The sequence below is a fragment of the Protopterus annectens genome, chromosome 1.part1, assembly GCF_019279795.1.
Source record: "Protopterus annectens isolate FY-2018-M chromosome 1.part1, PAN1.0, whole genome shotgun sequence".
In the NCBI taxonomy this organism is placed as follows: Eukaryota; Metazoa; Chordata; order Ceratodontiformes; family Protopteridae; genus Protopterus; species Protopterus annectens.
In genome coordinates, this window is record NC_056726.1 from 1,175,110,108 (window position 1) to 1,175,121,909 (window position 11,802).

Genomic DNA, 11,802 nt, shown 5'->3' on the forward strand with positions numbered 1-11,802 from the left:
TTTACCAAATGTGTAGTTTTGTCTTGATAGATAATTGAATTGAAAACTGTTAACCTCAGTTAAATATAACTAGTATTAAATTGATAAGGTGGTAGCTGAGGTACTGCTGCTTAGGGTAGGGGGTTAACTTGAGTGGTAAATACTGCTCTAAGTTGGAGTTTTCAACTCCAGGCAGGATGCAAGGTTTAATCCTTACATTATTTTCACTTGTTCATTGTTATATGTATATAGTTTTGACATCCACAATATATTTTGTACACTCATTGTCACTACAAACAAAATTAAATCCTATACAAAATCCCATAAGAGATTTAATAAATACAGCTATATTTAAAGGTACACCTAAAAGAGGAGATGTAACATTATTTATCTTGTTATTTGTTATTTCGATCATAAGATTCTTGAGTTTTAAAAATGCAAATGACATCTTTAAAAGGAATTTCTTTAAACATTAATGGATTGAATAATCCGTGTAAAAGGGCAAGCCTAATAAGATACATTAATCTACACAAGGCCAATCTAGTCTTCCTGCAAGAAACCCATCTCTTGAAAAAAGATATTGATAAACTAGCCACTAATAAGTATACAGTATTGGTTAGTTCAGAGCACACTCAGAAAAAAAGAGGAGTGGCTATTTTATGGAATAAAAGTATGCCCGTTCCTAAAATCATTAAGTCTTATCAGGATGACAAAGGAATGTTTTGTATGGTTACAATACAAATTAATGGGAAGACTTGCACTTTAATTAATGTATATTAGATACCTGGAATTGGTATTAATACAGTGAAACATCATATTGATAAGATCATATCATTCTCTGTAGGGGATATTATTTTAGCTGGTGATTTTAATTGTATACTACATGAAAGTGATACTACCACTATAAAGAAAAGAAGAATTACATCTAATGCAAAACATTTAAATGATTTTGCTAATTCTTATCATTTGAATGATATTAATAATCAGATAGAGTCAAAATCATTACCATACACCTTTTTTTCTAACAGATACAAAACTTATTCAAAAATAGATAGGGTCTTTATTTCTAACCAGATGGTAACAGATTTAATTAATTCCAAAATCATTTCATGTCCTATATCTGATCATAACTCAATTGTTTTTGAATTCATGATAAAAATACTCATAATGTTCAGATCAAAAGGATACCAGCATACTTAACTCAGCTAAAAGACTATAAAGAATATATACTTTCAGAAGTACAGCATTTTCTAGACATAAATAATACTCCTGAAGTCTCCATTGTCTATGTTTGGGATGCCTTAAAATCATATCTATATGGACAAAGTATCAGATGGTATAATAACAAAAGGAAATCTTGGGATAAGGAATTGTTAGATATTCAAAGTAAACTAGACTCTTATAAACATAATAATAAAGAAAATATTATGGACAAGAAAGTTATTGAAGAAATAAACAAACTAAATGAGAAATACAAAGAAATTTTAACTCATAAAGTTAAAATAACTTTAGAGAATACAAGTTTTTGTCTTATTCAATAAGCCCCAAATACTTACATAGACTTAAAAATAAAACAAAAGATTGAATAAACAAAACCATATCAAAGAAATCTTTTCTCTAAGGAAAAGAAGAATGTTTCTAGTATACCAGAAATACTGGATGAATTTAGAAATCACTTTCACAAGATTAACCATAACAACATTAACATGGAACCTAAAGATAAAATAAAGGAGTTTATAACCACAAACATGAATAAAAAGCTTAATAAACAACAGATTAAACTATTGGACAAGAGTATTTCATATACAGAAGTTATTACACAAATAAATAAGCTTAAATCAAACAAAGCACCGGGTAATGATGGTATTATACCAGAGATATATAAAATCCTTTCTAAAACTACATATTCATTAATACATAAGGTTTTTATTCTGGCCCAAACTGAGTTAATAACCCCCATCTTGGCAATATACATTTATTTCACCAATTTTAAAACCTAATAAAGATCCAACTAGATGTTCTTCATATCGACCCATCTCATTACTTAATGTTGATTATAAAATGTTTATGAGTATTTTTGCTGATAGATTGAAGACAATTATCCCCGCATTATAGACATAGATCAGACGGGCTTCATTGTAAATAGAAATACTTTTGATAATATAAGAAGAACTTTAACATTAATTGAATTTGCAAATAGGAAAAAAAAGATTTAACACTTATTAGTCTTGATATAGGTTCAGCATTTGATTCAGTAAGTTGGGACTATCTGTTTACCTTACTGAAATGCACAAATTTCTCTGATGCATTTGTAAATTTAATTGAGCATTTATACAAAGGAGCTTGGCTTATATTAAGGTAGGAACATATGTTTCACAAAAATACCCATTCTTAAAGGTACAAAGCAAGGATGTCCACTTTCTCCACTATTATTCACTTTAGTAATGGAGCCTTGGGCTAATTTGATTAGAAACAGTACTGACATAGAGGGTTTTGAAATAGAAGAAAATACAACATCAAAAATTCAACTTTTTGCAGATGATGTTCTAATTACATCAGCAGGATCTAATTCTTCTATGCAGTCTTTATTTGATAAAATGATGAATTTTAAAAGTATTTCTGGTTTAATATTCAATAAAGAAAAAACTAAAATACTACCTATATATACACGAAAAAATACTCTCATTAGTGAGTTTACTAAATATGTACCCAACTCAGGTCAGATAACTTATTTAGGTATAATACTATCTAAAGATATTAAATCTATTATATATAATAACTATAATACCTGTTTTCTTAATATACAAAATCTTTTTAATACCTGGAATAATATGTTTTTACTATGGAGGAGAGACTTACAATTATTAAAATGATAATATTCCCCAAGATTTTATACTTAATACAATCAATAATACTTTCACCTACAAAAATAACTATCAAGAAACTGAATACACTAATGTTAAATTTCTTATGGGCACCTAATAGACCTAGGATTGCATTAAAGAAACATACTAATAGCTGGTCTCAAGGGGTATTTCTTTTCCAGACTTTAATTTATATATTATCTCTTCTATTATAAAAGTTATTACTTTATTAATAGATCGGTCATATGTCGCAAAATGGAAAGATTATTGGGAGCTAATTAGTATGCACTTCATGAAAATCTCCTTAACACATAAAAATATGATTATAAATAACTCCATGTTGTGGTTGCTAAAGGAATTTTGTACTTCACCTATTACACCTAAACATATGGTCTGTTACCCATTAAATATTATTATTAGTTATCGTAACTTTATATTCATGCACCCTAAGTATAGGGAATGGAATTTTATTGTATTCCCTATAATTTATACTAAGGGTATGCTTATGTCATCTACTTCTGAAGGAGCTCATTTAGCTATAGATAATAATCTAAAGTACTGGTATCAGCTGATATCTGATAATAAAGTTAAAAATCTAGATTTCTTAAAACAAGAATTTGATCTAAGAGAAACTTGCTGGTTAGAGGTTCAGATCTTTAGACAACATCTCATTGATAGAATAGATCTAATGTCTATAACAGTTAAATAATCTATTCCAAAACTGATTGATTACTTGATAATAAATTTACAGCATAAAGTTTCTGATAAAGGTAAACTTTCATATATACATAAAATTATCAGACAAGAAACTTTTTACAATGTAGATTCATACTGGAATTATTTCACCTCTATTAATGGGGACCCACCAACTCAACAAGATAAACAATATATATTGGAATCTCCTTATAGAACTACATCTTCCATTGTCTGGAGACTTTATACATGGAAATTTTTACATAGATCTTTTATACACCTTTGATGATGAATAAAATTAATAATAAAGATAATCTATGTAAGAGATGTAATGTAGAAATTAATGCTGACTGGGCTCATATGTTTTATGACTGTATGAAGTTGAAAGAATACTGGAAGTCAATTAATGAATTTTTGCAGGCTCTTTTACAGATAATTTCATTATTTCTAAGTCTCTTATATTATTCAACACACCTGTACCTCAATGTGTTAAAAGATTAAGCTTCCCTTGTTATGGTCTATCCTAGCAGTGGCTAGGAAAATAATAACTAGAAATTGGATTTCAGATACACCTCCTTCATTCAATGAATTTAAAAATGTTATGAATATAATGTGTCATATGGAAATAAGCACAATTAGAATGAGAACAACTAGAAAAACATCACATTTTATTGTATGGGATAATTTACAAAATTTGTTAAAAAAATTCTAATTTCAATCGCACAGTATTTTAGTTTAATTAATTGATCTGATTGTAGTGGATGTCTTTGTAAATACTTTAGTTGTTTTGTTGAATATTATAATAATACCTATTTTTAATTATTTGTATAAAATTGTTATGATATTTCTCTTATATGTTAAAACAATAAACTTGTTTTGAAAAAAAAAATGATCTAACTACACTAATATCTAAACAATTAATATTGACAGAAAAGATCTAAACTCAAAACATATTTAAACTCAGAAATAACTAAACAGAAAAATATCTAAACTTAAACATATTGACAACATTGATGTTATACTAAGGAAGGCTTTATACCTTTTCTCCACTATTGTGTGATTTCAGAGCTGGTATATATAATGAGGTAGGGAGTGTGGGGGTGCCAGACTTAATGTCAACAAATCCAACCACATCCAAAATCAGTGTTTACACAGGGGCAAGCCTCTATAAGAAAATCAAAGTTATAAGTCACAAAGTCCAGTTCCCACATCTTGTACAAAATATTTCAGATATAACATGAACTAGGCTACCACATGGTTCCATTTAGTTGGTTATTACTGATCTTTCTTTTTAAATTTTTATTAAGTATCCAATTCCTTTTAATAGAATAAAGTAGTTAAACTATTTCTTTAGGTTGCATGTTGAATAGCACTTTATGGACTTTCTCTTGGTTTGCACTGGGTTGCAGGTGGCTGTCAGTTAAGTTCTTGATAATATTTTAGTAGCACAGTGAGGCTTATATCAGTTTTCAGTTTGCTTTTACATAGTTTCATATTATTTAGTTTGGACAGATTTTGATAGTAAATGGATGCTCCATGTTGTAGTAGCTGTTGGGGAGTTAGTATTTATTTTAAGTGCATTCAGTGTAAAATACCCTGTGATTTATAAACACTGTGTCCATGACTATAGCCAAGACAGCACTTTTTACGCTGCATGTGCAATGAGCAGTAATGATAATCATACATGCATGTGGCCAGGCTATTGTACACGAAGTTACAGCACAGCCCTTTGGTTGCATTGTGTTAGATTACCTCTTGGTCAGAGTTAAGTAAGTGCAGCAGAGGGCACCATTAAAAGTGCACAAGTATCTCTAGTAATATTAGTGAGTTTGCATACATAGGTTGATAATGTTAAAGTATTGTATGGCAATGTATATATTTACAGAGAAATGCACAATGAAAGGGAAAATGGCACAGATTGCTAAAGGTGAAATAGAAATTATAGTATAGAAACAGAATCTATGGAGTTGAACATAAAAACATTGCAAAGGGAGGTGTGCAGCAAAGCATTTTGGAAAGGGAGAATTGAGAAGATGGTATGGCAACAACTGGATGTAGAATAATATAAAATTTACACACAAGACTGTGGTATACTATAGTGTAACATGATGTAATGAGCTGTACCAGTGCTGACAACATCAGTGAATGGGCAATGGACCTGTGCTACAATGAAAACATCACTAAAAGGAAAATATGCTACTGTCAGGGGATTTAATCATCAATGCAGTCCACGTGCTGCCAATATATATATATATATATATATATATATATATATATATATATATATATATATAGTTTCCTGGCAAGGAGAGACATTGCAGTAGTCAAAGTGATCATAAAACACATGCACATATCAAGGAAATGTGGCACATGTGCAGAATGATGGCAAATAAAGAAAAATAGGTCTCAAACAATTTAAGCCCATTGTTTTATATTATAGTGTTATGCATGGTATCTATATGTCATTGCATTAACTAGGAAAGCCACTAAAGCTGTCAAAGTAAAACTGGTAATAACACACATATATCAGAAAAATGTAGCATGTGCATATTGCAAACCTAAACATTGTACAACAACATACAACCCCCTGAGGACTTGAAACCCTGAAACAGTGAACTGGCACAGTAAAAATTATTGCATGGGTCCACTGACACATTAAAGGAGTTAGAATAAAGGCAATTGTTGCACTATATTATAGAGTGTTATACACAGCAATGCTTAGCTCAGTTGTGTGACTGGCAAGCATTTACCAAGGATTTTTTATCTGTTTTGCAAAAGGTATAGAGTGCCATTTTTCAATGGTTATATACAGCTATCAATATTGCTCTCTGCCAACTGTCACACCAAATATGAACACAGAAAGATGTTTTTTAATTATAAGTTCTTTGTGGGCATATGTGTGGTCTCCTATGTTTCAACTGATTTATACATCAAAAATTGGAGTATAGGGAAGAGATGGTAAGGGAAATTAATTAGAGAGCTGAGCACAAGGTGAACAAATAAGGAATGATTAAAATGTGGTTTGGAAAGGATCCCATATTTTTCAACTTCGATGGACAGATCAATAAATACTTTATTTTAGAAAGTGCAAAATTCTATGATGTAATATACAACCCAATGATAGGAATGTTTCCTTTCTGGGAAATGGAACTCATTAAAGCAAGAAAAGAGAACTACACCTGCATGCTTTTGAACCCATGCCTTTATTCCTGATGTTTTCTAGACTGGTGTATTAGAACTGAAGTTCTCATAGGAATGATGGCTGAAAAACATATTTCAGACAAAATGATGAAGACTGACAAATTAACTTTATTAAATGGCCTACAAATATCAGTGGACTTAAAAAATAACCCTCAGTGCATTGACAAAGTACACATCGCTGCACAAGTATACTGAGCCACAGAAGCAGTTAAATTATCTCCATTAGGTTTATCATATTTTTCTATTTGAAAAATGATGCTCATTAACTATCAGCTCATGTGCATTACTGATGCCAAGTTACTAATGCATACTATGATTTTTTTAGCAGATTGATACAAAGTAGATCTCAATGGATTTGAACCTTTGCCTTTCTAAGTAATATTCTCTAGACCATTAGTAAGGGAAGTCAGAGAAAACGTTATAATGAATTTATCAAAAAAAAAAAAACATTTTTGTGGAATGTTAAAACACCATTGAATTGTGAAAAATAAACATTATTAAACAACATATAAGAATTTGGGGATCACAATACTCCACTCAGTGTATTGACAATGTAGACATCACTATATTAGTACACTCAACCATGGAACCTGCTATACTCAAGTATAATATTTAACTTATTTCATATTTGCATGGTGACTTACATTCGTGAAACAAACAGAAGTTAAAACACAAGGTGAGCAAATAAGTAATCAGCAGGATGGAGGTGGGAAAGGAGCATACCTCTCAAAATTTTAAGTCAATAATGATAGGTGATCTACAACAAATATTTGTAATTATTTACTGACAGTAATTATCTGTGGTTTGTCAGGCAACTACACTTTTAGGCTGAACAGTTGTAGCCAATCATGTGTACATTACTGAAATATATATATATATATATATATATATATATATATATATATATATATATATATACACACACACACACACACACACACACACACACACACACACACACACACACACACACACACACACACACACACACACATATATTTTGGTGAGATGTGTCATTTTATTTATTTGTTTGTTTATTTTTTATTGAGAAGGAAAAGTTAGAGGAGGAATTTATGGAAGTAAGAGGTGGGTAAGGGTGGAGGGTAGGCTGCAGAAAAAGAGACACAGCTAACTGGGTGTGGTATAACATAATGAAGGAAGGTAAACACAACTGGTAAAGAAGACATCAGACAGAGAGAAGACAATGGTGAGATGAAAATGTACAACATGGAGGGAGGGCATAAACACAAAATTGGAGGGGAATACCAGGTTTGGGGTAGGACTGGGTATTTGATGTTGCAGTCTCTGACAGCTTACTCCATATGGAAGATTAGTCATCAGCCTGTGAGGCGTCACAATAGAGTCCTACCTTAGAAACTGAAGACAGCCTTGGGAAGGGATATGGCTCAATGAATCACTGGAGCATGGTCTCTATACAGCTTATGTTAGCATCCAAGCACTTGTATATTACCTCCCCCACAAGCTCTGTCAACTCCTGATGGGTGACAAAAGGGTCACCTTTATTTGCACTGCTACTGGTGGATATTAATGTACCACTCTCCGGTACAGGACTACTTGACATAGGTGGTGCAGGTTGGGCAATGGTGTCAGGCTGGGGCCCAAATCTGCTGGGTGCCACTGCTGGTGATGATGGCAGTGCTGCCACCTGTAGGGAGATTAAAGGATCTGCCAGTGTGGTCTGTGCAGGCCATAATGCTGCTGCATATAATAGCAACAGAAAAGGAGAGAAAAATAAATATCTGAAAAAGAAAGGATAAAGACAAAGAGGGTCAGAGAAAAAACATACCAAAACAAAGAAATCACATTCTTAACTATGTTGTTACTGGCACAGTAAATAAAAATAACCTTTTTATCTTTAGGAGTTTGATGTTCTTTTAGTTTTGACAAGAATAAAACTGTATATAAATATAATAAATATACTGATCACAGTAGATATGTCAATCACAGGTGATACACAAATGTCATATATATATATATATATATATATATATATATATATATATATATATATAAATATACTGTTTATTGTGAAATGCAGCTAACTATTTCATATAAGGACCTTTTAGTGATAACATTCATATCACTAGGATAACACATACTCTGCCACGATAACAAATATTATTTATTAGGAGAGGGATTACACCCACAGAACATCCTAACAATCTCAGTGCACATACACTTAGTAAGGGTCTATATGACGCTATCAAATGGACTAAATAGTGAATGCTATTTAGTCAATCTGATACTGTCAAAATGGCAAAATAGCGAAGTTATGGAACATCAAATTTTTTCCCAGGGGAAAAAATTTGGCAGGCCGTCTTCGGGACCTTGCCATTTCCTCCACTATGGTGCAATCTCGAAGTTGGTATATTTAAGTAGGGGGGTGTGGGTAACGAAGCGTCCCACTTAAATTTGTGTTAAAGTTTATTTATTTATTTATTTATTTTTTTTACGGAGCAGTGAATTTTTTCACTGGGAAAAAAAATTGTTGTTTCGTTTGTTCGATATTTTGTTGTTTCAATATTATCAGTACGATGAAATAGCATTCGGTATTTACATCATACGATAATATGATATAGATGGCTTAGTACAATGAGCTTCAAGTGGATGGCTTGCATAAGCACAATTTGATCAGTGCACAGTCATATAAATTTCAATGAAGTATGCCAGTACTGATAGATGTGGTACTGCTGTGTAGAAGTCATACAGATTTTTTTTTTAATGTTTACAACTGTCACTATGCAAACAGACACGTTTCACAACAGCAGCTATATTTACCCCAGCACAATACCACTCAACTGTCCAGATTTTTGCCTCATATTTTAAGTCTGTTCCTCATACAATTTGTAGATTTTTGATAAATCACTGAAGATTCAGGTCATTAAAGAATGACAGACATTAAGTTTCAGATTGTATATCCTTCAGAAAATGCATACTAACACAACTCTTATTATTCTAGCTACTTTCAGGATTTAAAATCTGCCCCTATTTTTGTGTCTTTGCCCCCATTATTTTAGGCTTTGCCCAGAGCTCTTACAGTAAGACTTTGAGAGGTATGCAGTAGTCTGCTCCTATGCATTCATTTGTTCCATTAAAACTCTACAGGGATTGGAAATATAAAAAGAGCGTAATGTGAGATTAGATGGTGGCAAGCAATGGCAGAGTACTTGGTTAGTGAAAGGATATTATATTTAAAGTATTTAGGTGTTTATTATGGCATAACTTCAGCCTAACATAAACCAGTGTGATCAAGCTCATATCAACTCATGTTACTGTAGTAATAATGGCACTGTTCTTCCATGTGTGGGATGCCTGTAGCGTGGGTGACAGCCTTGGCCAAAGTATTCCAGGCATAATCCTTATGCTATGATACAGTATAGCCCTCTTGCAGAAGCCTCCAACTGTACAGCTTACAGAGGATGCCCAGAAAAATCTAGGACTCCTCCTCACACCACCTCTGTGTTATAAACAAAGAACTACCTTCAACATCTGATGTAATCATCTAAAAGATCTCAGGAAAAATGGCATAGAATTGGCAGCCAAAATAGCTCTCATGTGTCAAAACCTTTTAGGAGAGATGGGCACTGAAGGAAAATTCATTTCTGAAATGGAGGGCAAATGAGATATTATAAGTACTGTTTTAGTATGGCTCCAATGGTGCTATAAAATGTGAAACATGCCAGTCCTCTATCTCTCTATTTGTTGTAAAGAATACATGCTCAGTAGAGACTCCATCTTGAGAAGGTTAAAGTTAGAATGATAAATCTCTCTGTCCTAACATCATGGGCTTCCTGTGTGGGCATGCATGCAGCTGGTCACAGTAGCACAGACGTATGCATGGCATTGTGTAAGAATCTTCAGGATGCTTATCAGGTTTGCTCATCACATAAATTGATTGACACAGAAACAATAATAAGATGAGCCATATTTAGTATGCACATTGAGGCCAGCCAAGTGAATCTTCATGAGGACAGGCAGTGATGCATGTTGCAGTAACAAGGAAGCTTTACAGCACTGATCTCTAATGATAGTGGTGCTTGATTGAGTGCATTTCCTCGTAGAGCCAGCTCTTTTCCTCCACCTGTAGAAATAATGATAACTGAGCTCTACCATTAGCACATTTGTTATTTTGTTTGTCTAGGTGTACACAAATCCTGCTGTTGTTTTTCCATACACTGAATTTATATATATATATATATATATATATATATATATATATATATATATATATATATAGATATATATAGTTATATAAATATATATATATATATATATATATATATATATATATATATATATATATATATATATATATATATATATATATATATATATATATATATATATATATATATATATATATAAAATCTACTAGCAACCATTGAATGGCTGCTATGTTGCTATGTTGACATCCCTAACATTGCCATACTTACTTTGAAACTCACAAAATATTCCACACCAGTAATGCGAATCACAGATCAAGTAGTTAGCAAAATAAATCCACCGAAAAAGCTATGTCCACAAATGTATTTAATGTAAAAAATGATTATTTTACCATCAAGCCTCTCTTGATGTTGAATATTAATTGAATAATAGTATTTACAGTTTCATAAAGTCTTCATTGTTACAGTACCTGTACAATTTCAAAGCATCAACAGAATTTTTTATTTAATGGATATGTATTTAATTTATTTTAATAATCTATTTCTAGATATTTAGAAATAATACTGAATGCATTTGATATACATATTTATTAATTTATTAATTTACATTTTCTTATTTAAGAATTTATTTCTGATGAATGTTTTTACGTTTTATGACTTTAAATATGGTCTTTTAGTTTTTTGGCGCGCTTTGTTATTCAAAACAAGGTGGAATCAGCTGTTTTAACCGTTCTGAAGAAGCTAGCTTAGACTAGTGAAAGCGCTTGACGTTTGAAACTGCTGTATTTTTTACATTAAATACTTTTGTGGACATAGCTTTTTCGGTGGATTTATTTTGCTAACTACTTGATCTGTGATTCGCATTACTGGTGTGGAATATT